General features: G+C 48.9%; 1 non-coding gene across 1 annotated transcript; it reads left to right on the forward strand.

Moving 5' to 3' along the window:
* Positions 1 to 8,142: 8,142 nt before the first annotated feature.
* TRNAK-CUU (transfer RNA lysine (anticodon CUU)) lies at positions 8,143 to 8,215 on the forward strand. The gene has a single exon. It is a non-coding gene; the product is annotated as a tRNA-Lys (tRNA).
* The last annotated feature ends 1,991 nt before the right edge of the window (positions 8,216 to 10,206 follow it).

Raw genomic sequence — 10,206 nt, forward strand, 5'->3', positions numbered from 1 at the left:
CCCACTGGATCATTTCTTTGTTGGCTGAATCCTCAGTGAGATCCTAGTTTCCTGTGCACATGCAATTAATTGTCCCAAATAAAAATGAAGAAACTAGGACACTCAAGCAAATCCCCACATAGTGTGCAAATCCCCACATAGTGTGCTTTTTAACTGAAAGCCCATTTCAGTAAGTGTATTGCTGGCAACAGTGTTAGCATTATTATTCTAAGACTGGTATGTGTGTGTTGCAGGATAAAGTAAATGAGTAATTATATTGGTATCATTGGGGACTGAGACTTTTCAACATGGTGAAAAGAGATGTAGGCAGATACGAGATTGGTTCCAGTAAGTAAAATATATATAGAGAGCCCTAAATTTGGGTTAGAAATACTATTATGAACTCATGCTACAGTTTATTGTTTTAAAAAGTATTTCCTAGGTTTGTTCCTTGAAAGGGCCTAAAGTGACCACCAGCCCAGTAGCAGTGAATATCCTTAGTACCCAGTTTGTGGTCTCTAAATACCATTTCCCACTAAAAAGCTCCAAGACTTGGGGCACCTGGGTGGCTCAGTGGTTGAGCATCTGCCTTCTGCTCAGGGCATGATCTTGAGTCCCATATTGGGCCCCCTGAAGGGAGTCTGCTGCTCCCTCTGCCTATGTCTCTGCCTCTCTCATGAATAAATAAATAAAATCTTAAAAAAAAAAAAAAGCTCCAAGAGTCCTAAGAGAAGTGGCTTCCTCCAGAAGTGGGCAGAAATTTGAAAGATGAGTTTGGAACAACTTATCCTACCAAAAACAACTGAAGCTTTCAAAGGCTTCTGGGATTCTGTCAAAAGGCCACAGCAACAAATCTGAAAAGGCACCCATAACTCAAAGATAGGCTAATTGAATGAACACTTAAAGAAAAATAACTCTAAGGGAGCCTGGGGAGCTCAGTTGGTTAAGCATCTATCTGCCTTCTGGTGAGGTCATGATCCCAGGGTTCTGGGATTGAGCCCCGCATCAGGCTCCCTGCTCAGTGACAAGTCTGCTTCTCCCTCTGCCACTCCCCCTGCTTGTGTGTGCTCTCTCTCTGTGTCAAATAAATAAAAAAGAATAATAATTATAATGGATTAAAACCCACCAATTCTGTTTACATCCATAAGTTCATATGATATTTTAAAACAAACTTATTGGTTACTTTTGGAATGTGCTAGGAAATTAACTCCTTATTTTGAAAGTTGCTAAATAACAAGAATGAAGCACTTAGCCTAGTTTTTCCATATGAACTGTGCTTTGGGGTCAAATAGTTGATGATGTAAGTTATCTTTATAGATAACAAGTGAAGATGAAATGATAAAATCAGAATATCACTATTTTCAACCCCTAACTAAATAATGCATCTAGGCAATAATCAATAATGTTTGCTAATATCAAAAAGAGAAACAGCCAGACCCTTTTTCTTTTTCACTCTTATTGAGAGAACACCATTACCTATGAAGGAGTCTTATTAAAAACCTCAAACCTGGATTTCATTAAGCCTTGAGATGGAATCGGCAATTGACAAAAAATAGAGGGGAAAGAGGAACAGGTGCAATGACACCATGGGGACATAACCAACAAAGTCCAGACTTTGAGAAACTCTGCAGGACAAATGACCAGGTTTCTTCGACAAGTAATTCCAAGGGGAGAAAATGTACAGAGGGGACTTCAGATGAAAATAAACTTAAAAGACATATTAACTGATTGCAATGAGGGGACCTAATTTGGATCCTAATTTAAACAATTAGTAAAACAATTTATAAGATAACTGAGGCAATGCTAATACCAAACAGTCAGTGAGGTAGAGGAATTGTTGATGATTGCAAAAATGGAGCCATGGCAATGAATGCTAATGGTTTATGGTTAATTATTTTAAGAATATGTGTCTTTTAAAGATACACACTGTGATATTTCTTGATGGAATGATATGACATCAGAGTTTTATTTTATTTTTTAAAGATTTTATTTATTTATTCATGAGAATACACAGAGAGGAGAGAGAGAGAGAGAGAGAGAGAGAGAGGCAGAGACACAGGCAGAGGGAGAAGCAGGCTCCATGCAGGGAGCCTGACATGGGACTCGATCCCAGATCTCTAGGATCATGCCCTGGGCTGAAGGCAGCACTAAACCGCTGGGCCACCCGGGCTGCCCAACATCAGAGCTTTATTAAAAATAATTCAGCCCACTATTTGCTTTGACATGGATGGAACTGGAGGGTATGATGCTGAGTGAAATAAGTCAGTCAGAGAAGGACAATCATCATATGGTCTCACTCATATGTGGACTATAAGAAATAGTGAAAGGGATTATAAGGAAATGAGGGGAACTGAGTGGAAAATCAGAGAGGAAGACAAACCGTGAGAGACTCTTGACTCTGGGAAGCAAACAAAGGGTTGTGGAAGGGGAGTTGGGTGGGGGGATGGGGTGACTGGGAGACGGGCACTTAGTGGGGCACGTGATGGGATGAGCACTGGGTGTCATACTAATGTTGGCAAATCGAACTTCAATAAACAAATGTAAAAAAATTAAAAAATAAAAAATAAATTCCAATTACACATAAAAAATAATAATAATTCGGAATGAGGAGGGGAGTTGAGGTAAAGGCAGAGCAGTACAATACCGAGATGATCGTTGTTGAGGCTGTGTGATGGGTATACGGGGGCTCCTTATATTACTCTAACTTATATATTTGAAATCTTCCATCATGAGAAATTTCTTTTTAGAGTTACCTGCAATCCCAAGGGTGCTAAGTCTCCGCTTTCTGATCTGACATTGAGCACCCTGAATGAGCCCACTGGCCCCTTTTCAATAATCCCAGTAAATGAAGAAACTTTTGGTCACAACTCTTGTGCAGTTGACATTGCTCATGAGGTCCATGTGTTGGACAATGGAATTGTTCATTCTCTCTTACACAACAGCCTCATTGACCTAAAGAAATATACCTCTGGGGCACCTGGTTGACATCCAACTTGTAGTTTTGGCTCAGTTCATGATCTTGGGGTCTTGGGATCGAGCCCTGTGCTCAGCAGGGAGTCTGCTCGCTCGCTCTCTCCCCCCCACTGTCCCTCCCCTTGCTCACATGCTCTCTCTAAAATAATATTTTAAAAAATTAAAGAAATACACTCTGACCAGGAGGACCCTGGAAAGGACCTGCCTACACACACACACACACACACACACACACACACCCCTAAGAAGGGGTTGGTGAACAAGACATTGTAATGATAATTCTGGAAGTCTAGCTCCCTCCTTTCCATCCTCAAACTCTCAAAGCTCAACCTTTCCTCCTTTGGGAGTCCTCATTCCTGGAGAAATGAGTGTATGTCCCATAGAGTCATAGCACAGAAAGTATTTTCATTTTTTTTAATTTTTATTTATTTATGATAGTCACAGAGAGAGAGAGAGAGAGAGAGGCAGAGACACAGGCAGAGGGAGAAGCAGGCTCCATGCACCGGGAGCCCTATGTGGGATTCGATCCTGGGTCTCCAGGATCGCGCCCTGGGCCAAAGGCAGGCGCCAAAACGCTGCGCCACCCAGGGATCCCCAGAAAGTATTTTCAAGAGGTTCAATCCAGCCTTCAACTGGGATGTGTAGATAAGGGGGTGGGGGTGGCACATGCAGCCAGCATCAGAGAGCTTCCACCCTCAGCCTGTGGTCTTTTCCTCTGACCATTTCTCTACTCTCTCTTATTACTCTTGGGTTACTTGTGAATTCCTTGGTTAACCCTATGGCGATGGTCCAACAGTGACTTTAGTCCTCAAACAAGACGTGGCCCTTATTGTAAAAGTGTATCATCACTGTCCCGTTCTGCAGAGGGACACCTTCTTGATGACCGTAAACTGTGAAGCTGTACGATTTAAATAATTTGCAACATAGAATCAAAAGAACATTCTCTGATTCTAATCATTGTACTGGAACTATATGAGACACACACACACACAGATAGAGACAGAGAAGGAGAGAGAGACAGAAAGAGAAAGGCAAAGTATTAATAATTGAGGAACCCAGGGAAAGATTTGCAGTGGTTCTTTGTACTATTCTTACAAATTTTCCACATGCTTGAAATTATTTAAAAATACAAACTGTTAAAATATGATGAGGGATCTGAGACTTGGGCCCACTGGCGCTAGAACCCAGCACTTTCCCGTGGCAGCCCAGTGCTGTCCCATTCCCTGTGAGCAAGGCGGTGTGTGCTTCCAGAAGGAGACAGTGGCACCCAAGGAAGAAGTGATTCCTTCTCAAGGGCAGGAGATGAGTGGAATCAAAAGCTAGAGCCGTCAGCACTCTCTTAGGCCAGAAGCCTGGGGACCTTTATTACCAAAACAAAATAACGACAATCAGAACAAAACAAATATTCCGTATAGTTTAATCTTTATTTTTACAGGATTTGGCAGGAGCCGTAAGGTCTGGAACGGTGGGCCTTTTGGGGAACTCTGTATTTATTAAAATGGTCTGGACACTGCTTCATATTATTCTTTCTCTTCCTTTGAAGCAGGAATGGAAAGTCTCCTGATAAATGGGCAGCGCATGGTCCAGATTTGTGTAACTAGTCTCGTATCCTTTTATATGCTCCAGCACCAAAATGTACTCCTGCGATCTACCTTCTTGAGATTCTAGGTTCTCAGCTACTTAAACTTGCTACAAATCCTGTGCCAAGTACAGCACATGGACCCTTGGTCATGTCAACAACAGGACAAAGTTTCACCTGGAAAGTTTCATCTGAAAGAACCTTATAAATGTTATAGGGTTACTGCAGGGGACCTAATTCATCCTTCTTAGAGGAGAGGTGGGGTTCCTGCCCTTGGAGTTTATATTTTGTTATTCTACAAGTTCCACATAGTTTACAAAGTTAACTTCTTCTGCCAAATACTGAAATTCATCTTCATGAAACAGTACAACCGACAACCGGGTTGCTCTATCACAATGCAAGCTTAATCTAAAAATTATTTTAAAAATTTAACTGTTAAAACACGTGTTACCAAAGCTACCACCAACTTAACCATCTAAAATGTACAGTCCAGTAGTGTTACATACAGTCTCGTTGTTGGGCCACCAAATACCTAGGACTTTTTCATCTTGAGAAACTGAAACTCTGTACTCACAAAATAACGACTCCCCGTTGGCCTTCCTCCCTCTCTGTCCCCATGAATTTAACTCTTCTGGATAGATCCATGGAACCACACGGGTTTTGGCTTTCTGCAACTGGCTTGTTCCACTTAGCACAATGCTGTTAAGTTTCATCTATGTTGTAGCCTGTGTCGGCACATACTCCCTCCTTAAGGCTGGCTGGTGTTCCATGATGTGTACTCACGTTTTCTTCCACCATTCATCCGTGGGGGGATGCTTGAGTTGCCTTCACCCTCTGGCAATTGTGATAAATGCTGCCGTGAACTGGGTGACAAATATCTATCTGAGATCCTGCTTTCTTTCTTTCTTTTTCTTATATTTTATTTGTTTATTTGAGAGAGAGAGAGAGAGAGCAGCAGGCAGAGGGAGAGGAAAAAGCAGACTCTCCACTGAGCAGGGAGCCAGACACGGGGCTCGATCCCAGGAGCCCAGGATCATGACCCAACCCAAAGGCAAACACTCAACCAACTGAGCTACTCAGGTGCCCCAAGATCCTGCTTTCAATCTTTTGTATATATACCCACTAGAGGAATTGCTGGATTATATGGTAATCCTATTTTTAATGTTTTGAGGAACCACCTGTATCATTTTGCATTCCCACCAACAGTATACAAGGGTTCCAATTTCTTCACATGCTCACCAACACTTGTTCTGATTTTTTTTTATAGAAGCCATCCTAGGGGATCCCTGGGATCTGGTTCAGTGGTTTAGCGCTTGCCTTCGGTCCGGGGCGTGATCCCGGAGACCCAGGATCGAGTCCCACATCAGGCTCCCTGCATGGAACCTGCTTCTCCCTCTGCCTGTGTTCTCTGCCTCTCTCTCTCTCTCTCTCTCTCTCTCCTCTCTCTCTCTCTCTCAGTTTGTGTCTCTCATGAATAAATAAATAAAATATTTTTTAAAAAAGAAGCCATCCTAATGAGTATGAGGTTAAACTTTTATGTTTAGAGTTTAATTGTACAATGAAAGGCTGGCTCAAAGAAATATCAGGAACTGGTGAAAAGACATGGAAGGCGTTATCCTTTTTTTTTTTTTAAGAGTTTATTTTTAAGTAATCTCTACGTCCAACGTGGGGCTCCAGCTTACAACCCTGAGATCAAGAGGGTGCGCCCCACCAACCGAGCCGGCCCAGGCATCTCTACCTTATTTTATTTTAAGGAGCAATGTCCTTTGCCAATTACTTAGCAAGACAGCGCTGCTTTGGAGAAAACACCGAAGTTGCAAGGCCGTGAGGAGCCGAGAGCTGAGAGCCAACAGGTAGGCAGACTTTGCCCGTGTCGGGGGAGGAAAGGATGGAGATGCTAGGACTTCGCTGGAGATGAATGGATGGGGCTCAAGTGACTCGGTGTTGGACGCGCGAGAGGCGTCAGTGATGCCACCCAGACTGCAAGTGGGTGAAGGCGGGGCCGCGGATCGGTGGCATCGATTACGCAGAGTGAAGGGGCAGGAGCTGGAGAGGCTGTCGGGAGGCCCCGCGATGACACCATGGACGGAGGTAAAAAGAAGTCAGGCGACTTGGCCGGAACAAAGGAATTTTTATTAATCTGTCCCACGGAGGCTCGTACCGCCGACTATTCCACCAGGAGCAGAGCCAGAAACCGCCCCCCAGCTTTGGCCGAAGGGGCCAGCAGAGGCACCTGCAGAGGTGGGCGGGGGGTGGGGGTGATGCGCGGCTCTCAGCATCCTGGCTGCACCCTGCTCGGGGACCCTCCTCTCTGCCCTCTGTGCGACGAAATCCGAGGGGCCGGGGCGGGCTGCAGGCAGGGCCCCTCCGAGGGAAGCAGGGCCAGCAGGCGGGCCGGTGGTACCCCCTGGCTGGGGGCGCGGCCGGGCCCTGCGGCCTCCAGCAGCCGGCAGTGAGGACGAGTCACGGAGGGGACTGTAAGGAAATCCGAAGCGCATTCTCCAAGCTGGAAACGCACGCTACCTTCATGCATCCGACGTGTTGTCAGCGGAGTGTGCCACCAGCTGTTCTCCCGCAGAGTGCGGCTCGGTGATGAAGGCAGCGTTCTCCAGCCATAAGAGCGGGGAAGGCGCATGGTGTGCAGAAATTCTGGAGTCCCTCGCATCCTGCCTTCTATAGAACCAGCAGCCAGCTTCCAATTCAACAGCAGGGACTACCCTTGGCCGATCACACGTAATGAATATTTGCAGAACGTGTGTGTGTGTGTGTGTGTGTGTGTGTGTGTGTGTGTGTGGATGTGGGCTTGCATGCAACGCGGACGCATTTGGTTTTCATTGTCCTTGACTGCCTGGAGGAGTAAAAGCTCTCTCTTCCCTGGAGAGGACGTGTGGGTCAGCCCATACGTTTTCCAAGCACAGCATGTGGTTTCTGTCACATGTCCCTTATTAACATCCGTGGGAGCTGGGGGGGGGGGTCATCTGGGAACGCATGGCCCCGAAACTCCCTGAGGAGAGGGGGCACTAGCACCAGCTTTAGTAGCCGGAGCAACACGTAGTGCGGTGTCTTATGCCAGACCAGGGCCCCGCAGTCCTGAGGTGAGTGGCTGGCTAGGCCCCGCGGCGCCCTGCGGCCCAGCACCTGCCTGTCCAGTATGCACCTAGTGGTCACACCGAGAAGAGGTGGGCCGACGCCTGGGGAGAGCACCTGGCGCACGCAGGCCCTCCCGGGGCGGACAGCAGGGCGTGGCCTGGAGCCCCCAACACCAGCCTCATCCAAACGGGCTCCGGGACAACCCGGGCTCCGGCATCGACAAAAGTCACCTTGCACGTAAGAAAGGTGCAGGTGGCGATCTTCCAGTTTTGTTCCCACAAAGGGGAGGAAATAACCCAAAGCCACGATATCAATAAAATGAATATTTGCTTTTTTCTTATCATTTGAGACCTGGACCAGCCACCTTGACTACCATGCATGGGTTTCCGCACTTCTCAATAAAGAAAAAGTGATCATTATATAATGGAAGTCCGTCTACATTCGCAGAGAAAAGCCTGGAGTGACCTTAGCTGAGAACGCCTATTATATTGATTCCTGGTATAAGCAGAATTTGACGGGGTGCCCGGCTGGCTTAGTGGGTAGAACGTGTGACTCTTGATCTCAGAGTTGTGGGTTCGAGCCCCACGCTGGGCATAGAGAGGACTTGAAAAAAAGAAAAAGAATTTCAAATTTTACTCTGTCCTTTCTTATTTTTTAAAAAAATTTCATTTATTTATTTGAGAGAGAGCCAGAGGGGGTCGGTGGGGAGGAGGGAGAAGCAGACTCCCCACTGAGCAGGGAGCCCAACGCGGGGCTCCAACCCAGGACCCTGGGATCACACCCTGAGCCAAGAGCAGATGCTCGACCGACTGAGCCACCCAGGTGCCCCTGTCCTTTCTCATTATTATTTTTTTTAAGATTTTATTTATCCATGAGAGACACACACACACAGAGAGAGAGAGAGAGAGAGAGAGAGAGAGAGAGAGAGGCAGAGACACAGGCAGAGGGAGAAGCAGGCTCCATGCAGGGAGCCCAACATAGGACTCAATCTCGGGTCTCCAGGATCATGCCCTGAGCCAAAGGCAGGCACCCGACCGACTGAGCCACCCAGGGATCCCCCTCGTTTCTCATCTTTATCTTCTTTTTGTCCTCTGGTAAATCCTGCTCGATCACTCAGCAGGTGCTCCCCCGCGGCCCACGGGGGCTGTCTGCAGCCCGGCGACAGGACCTCTGTTCCCGGAGCCACCAGCCCACCAGGAGCCCGACAGCATAACCAATGGGAAACCTGGTCTGCAGGGAGCAGGCCTCACCCACCCAGGAGTGCAACGGCACCCGAACTGCCTGCGATGTCGCACGCCGGTGGGTGGGCGCTAATTTAAATAGTGGGGACAGAGGCCCCGGCGGGGCCACAGCGTGGGGAGCAGCACCCGCGCGGGCCGGGCGGCGGGGAGCTGGTTCTTCCCCAGGCCAGGTGAGGGGAGGACACCTGTCCCACCCACAGCTCTCTGCTGTCAGAGCCGGGTGTCCCCTGGTGCCCCGTCCTGCCCATTGGCCCCAGGCGGCTTGCTGCCTCTCCCCCTCCCGTGTGCGCGCGCGTGTGCACACGTGTGTTATGTGCACGTTTTCTTTTTACTCTCGAGTCAATTTTCTTAGCCTTGCCCCTTTCTCAGCTCCTGAAATGCCCCCGCGCCCTCCTTCGAGCCGTAGCCTCGCTCTTCCCGGATCCCCCGTTCCGCTCACGTCAACCCGCCCTTCTAGGCCCTAACGCTCAAAATTGGCAGCTGCCTCGTGGACTCTTCCCCTGGGGACACGCGACCAGCGGCCCCTGCCCGCAGTCCCGGGGGCTACTCACCCCAGGAGGAGGAGGGACATCCTGCGGGATGGCGGGGGCGTGGACCTCTCCTGCTCGCCCCCTCTCTTGGTCTCGGGGTCCTTTCTCGGGGGGCCCAGACCTCCTTGTCCTCACGCCCTGGCGGCAAAGGCGCGTGAGTGTTGGGGTGGACCCCAGCAGCTGTCCCTACCCTGTTGCCGGGGCGCTCCCCTGGGCCCAGCGGAGAGCACCCCACCTGCACGCCGACCGCCACCCCCTGGTCGGGCCCGGGGCCAGTGGAGCCCCTTGCTTCCTCCTCCCGCTTCCTCCCTCAGTGCACCCCGGCCCCAGGAGCCCCGCCCCAAGCCCGCCTCGCTGTTCACTGACACACTGCATGCACCTGCTGCTCCCGGCCCCCTCTCCTCTTCTGGGGGCCTCCCTCCTCTCTTGGTTTTAGCGCCCCCCTTACGAAGCTCGGCAGGAAGGCCATTGCTTGCTCGCACTGACAGCACAGGGATTTGGGGTTTTACACTTAACAGTCCAGGAAGCAGCATTCCAGAGAGGAGATGGCACCCCACGGAGAAGCAAGGGTGGCCGTCAGCAAACCTCACCAGGCGGCAGCTTGGTCAGGGGCCGGTCAGGGGCGCCCGCAGCCCACACTCTGACGGAAGCGACTGCACTGCAGGTGCTCTAGGAAGACTGGAGAAGCACTGATGTCAAGGACTTTTCAATGCTTTTCTACCAATTTTTTTTTTTTTTTTGCAAAAACTGGAGTTTTGCAACTGGAACTGGTTCACCAGCTAAGTTGGCCACATACTCGGTTGCATCTCCCTGG

The sequence above is a fragment of the Nyctereutes procyonoides genome, unplaced genomic scaffold (assembly GCF_905146905.1).
Source record: "Nyctereutes procyonoides isolate TBG_1078 unplaced genomic scaffold, NYPRO_anot_genome, whole genome shotgun sequence".
Lineage (NCBI taxonomy): Eukaryota > Metazoa > Chordata > Mammalia > Carnivora > Canidae > Nyctereutes > Nyctereutes procyonoides.